This window comes from Ascaphus truei, unplaced genomic scaffold (genome assembly GCF_040206685.1).
Source record: "Ascaphus truei isolate aAscTru1 unplaced genomic scaffold, aAscTru1.hap1 HAP1_SCAFFOLD_1153, whole genome shotgun sequence".
Classification (NCBI taxonomy): Eukaryota; Metazoa; Chordata; class Amphibia; order Anura; family Ascaphidae; genus Ascaphus; species Ascaphus truei.
Window position 1 is genome coordinate 1 of NW_027454021.1, and position 5,079 is coordinate 5,079.

Consider the following 5,079-nt stretch of genomic DNA (forward strand, 5'->3'; position numbering starts at 1 on the left):
GATATATACACGGAGACGTCCTCTCTCTGCACATACAGATATCTACACGGAGACCGTCTCTCTCCCTGCACATACAGCTATATACACGGAGACGTCTCTCTCTGCACAGACAGATATATACACGGAGACGTCTCTCTCTGCACATACAGATATATCACGGAGAGTCTCTCTGCACATACAGATATATATACGGCGACGTCTCTCTCTGCACATACAGATATATACACGGAGACGTCTCTCTGCACATACAGATATATACAGAGCGTCTCTCTCTGCACATACAGATATATACGGAGACGTCTCTCTCTGCACATACAGATATATACACGGAGACGTCTCTCTCTGCACATACAGATAATATACAGGAGACGTCTCTCTCTGCACATACAGATATATACACGGAGACGTCTCTCTCTGCACATACAGATATATACACGGAGACGTCTCTCTCTGCACATACAGATATATACACGGAGACGTCTCTCTGCAATACAGATATATACACGGAGACGTCTCTCTCTGCACATACAGATATATACACGGAGACGTCTCTCTCTGCACATACAGATATATATACGGAGACGTCTCTCTCTGCACATACAGATATATATACACGGAGACGTCTCTCTCTGCACATACAGATATATATACACGAGACGTCTCTCTGCACATACAGATATATATACGGAGACGTCTCTCTGCACATACAGAAATATATACGGAGACGTCTCTCTCTGCACATACAGATATATATAACGGAGACGTCTCTCTCTGCACATACAGATATATACACGGAGACGTCTCTCTCTGCACATACAGATATATACACGGAGACGTCTCTCTGCACATACAGATATATATACGGAGACGTCTCTCTCTGCACATACAGATATATACACGGAGACGTCTCTCTCTGCACATACAGATATATACACGGAGACGTCTCTCTGCACATACAGATATATACACGGAGACGTCTCTCTGCACATACAGATATATACACGGAGACGTCTCTCTCTGCACATACAGATATATACACGGAGACGTCTCTCTCTGCACATACAGATATATACACGGAGACCGTCTCTCTGCACATACAGATATATACACGGAGACGTCTCTCTGCACATACAGATATATACACGGAGACGTCTCTCTCTGCACATACAGATATATACACGAGACGTCTCTCTCTGCACATACAGATATATATACACGGAGACGTCTCTCTCTGCACATACAGATATATATCACGGAGACGTCTCTCTCTGCACATACAGATATATACACGGAGACGTCTCTCTCTGCACATACAGATATATACACGGAGACGTCTCTCTCTGCACATACAGATATATACACGGAGACGTCTCTCTCTGCACATACAGATATATACACGGAGACGTCTCTCTCTGCACATACAGATATATATACACGGAGACGTCTCTCTCTGCACATACAGATATATATATACGGAGACGTCTCTCTCTGCACATACAGATATATACACGGAGACGTCTCTCTCTGCACATACAGATATATATACGGAGACGTCTCTCTGCACATACAGATATATATATACGGAGACGTCTCTCTCTGCACATACAGATATATACACGGAGACGTCTCTCTCTGCACATACAGATATATACACGGAGACGTCTCTCTCTGCACATACAGATATATACACGGAGACGTCTCTCTGCACATACAGATATATATACACGGAGACGTCTCTCTCTGCACATACAGATATATACACGGAGACGTCTCTCTCTGCACATACAGATATATATACGGAGACGTCTCTCTCTGCACATACAGATATATACTACGGAGACGTCTCTCTCTGCACATACAGATATATATACACGGAGACGTCTCTCTCTGCACATACAGATATATACACGGAGACGTCTCTCTGCACATACAGATATATATACACGGAGACGTCTCTCTCTGCACATACAGATATATACACGGAGACGTCTCTCTCTGCACATACAGATATATATACGGAGACGTCTCTCTCTGCACATACAGATATATATACGGAGACGTCTCTCTGCACATACAGATATATACACGGAGACGTCTCTCTCTGCACATACAGATATATACACGGAGACGTCTCTCTCTGCACATACAGATATATACACGGAGACGTCTCTCTCTGCACATACAGATATATACACGGAGACGTCTCTCTCTGCACATACAGATATATATACACGGAGACGTCTCTCTCTGCACATACAGATATATATACACGGAGACGTCTCTCTCTGCACATACAGATATATACACGGAGACGTCTCTCTCTGCACATACAGATATATACACGGAGACGTCTCTCTCTGCACATACAGATATTATACACGGAGACGTCTCTCTCTGCACATACAGATATATAAACGGAGACGTCTCTCTCTGCACATACAGATATATACACGGAGACGTCTCTCTCTGCACATACAGATATATACACGGAGACGTCTCTCTCTACACATACAGATATATACACGGAGACGTCTCTCTCTGCACATACAGATATCTATATACACGGAGACGTCTCTCTCTGCACATACAGATATATACACGGAGACGTCTCTCTCTGCACATACAGATAAATACACGGAGACGTCTCTCTCTGCACATACAGATATATACACGGAGACGTCTCTCTCTGCACATACAGATATATATACACGGAGACGTCTCTCTCTGCACATACAGATATATCTACACGGAGACGTCTCTCTCTGCACATACAGATATATATACGGAGACGTCTCTCTCTGCACATACAGATATATACACGGAGACGTCTCTCTCTGCACATACAGATATATACACGGAGACGTCTCTCTGCACATACAGATATATATACACGGAGACGTCTCTCTCTGCACATACAGATATATATACACGGAGACGTCTCTCTGCACATACAGATATATATACGGAGACGTCTCTCTCTGCACATACAGATATATATACACGGAGACGTCTCTCTCTGCACATACAGATATATATACACGGAGACGTCTCTCTCTGCACATACAGATATATATACACGGAGACGTCTCTCTCTGCACATACAGATATATACACGGAGACGTCTCTCTCTGCACATACAGATATATATACACGAGACGTCTCTCTCTGCACATACAGATATATACACGGAGACGTCTCTCTCTGCACATACAGATATATATACGGAGACGTCTCTCTGCACATCACAGATATATACACGGAGACGTCTCTCTCTGCACATACAGATATATATACGGAGACGTCTCTCTCTGCACATACAGATATATACACGGAGACGTCTCTCTCTGCACATACAGATATATATACGGAGACGTCTCTCTCTGCACATACAGATATATATACGGAGACGTCTCTCTCTGCACATACAGATATATACACGGAGACGTCTCTCTCTGCACATACAGATATATACACGGAGACGTCTCTCTCTGCACATACAGATATATATACGGAGACGTCTCTCTCTGCACATACAGATATATACACGGAGACGTCTCTCTCTGCACATACAGATATATATACACGGAGACGTCTCTCTCTCTGCACATACAGATATATACACGGAGACGTCTCTCTCTGCACATACAGATATATACTACGGAGACGTCTCTCTCTGCACATACAGATATATATACACGGAGACGTCTCTCTCTGCACATACAGATATATACACGGAGACGTCTCTCTCTGCACATACAGATATATAAACGGAGACGTCTCTCTCTGCACATACAGATATATACTACGGAGACGTCTCTCTCTGCACATACAGATATATATACGGAGACGTCTCTCTCTGCACATACAGATATATATACGGAGACGTCTCTCTCTGCACATACAGATATATACACGGAGACGTCTCTCTGCACATACAGATATATACACGGAGACGTCTCTCTCTGCACATACAGATATATACACGGAGACGTCTCTCTCTGCACATACAGATATATACACGGAGACGTCTCTCTCTGTCACTATATACAGATATATACACGGAGACGTCTCTCTCTGCACATACAGATATATATACGGAGACGTCTCTCTCTGCACATACAGATATATACACGGAGACGTCTCTCTGCACATACAGATATATATATACGGAGACGTCTCTCTCTGCACATACAGATATATACACGGAGACGTCTCTCTCTGCACATACAGATATATACACGAGACGTCTCTCTCTGTCACTATATACAGATATATACACGGAGACGTCTCTCTCTGCACATACAGATATATATACGGAGACGTCGCTCTCTGCACATACAGATATATACACGGAGACGTCTCTCTGCACATACAGATATATACACGGAGACGTCTCTCTCTGCACATACAGATATATATACACGGAGACGTCTCTCTCTGCACATACAGATATATACACGGAGACGTCTCTCTGCACATACAGATATATATATATATACGGGGACGTCTCTCTCTGCACATACAGATATATACACGGAGACGTCTCTCTCTGCACATACAGATATACACGAGACGTCTCTCTCTGCACATACAGATATATATACGGAGACGTCTCTCTCTGCACATACAGATATATATACACGGAGACGTCTCTCTCTGCACATACAGATATATATACGGAGACGTCTCTCTCTGCACATACAGATATATATACACGGAGACGTCTCTCTGCACATACAGATATATATACACGGAGACGTCTCTCTCTGCACATACAGATATATATATATATATATACGGAGACGTCTCTCTCTGCACATACAGATATATATATATACGGAGACGTCTCTCTCTGCACATACAGATATATACACGGAGACGTCTCTCTCTGCACATACAGATATATATACACGGAGACGTCTCTATGCACATACAGATATATACACGGAGACGTCTCTCTCTGCACATACAGATATATATACACGGAGACGTCTCTCTCTGCACATACAGATATATATATATACGGAGACGTCTCTCTCTGCACATACATATATATATATACAGGAGACGTCGCTCTCT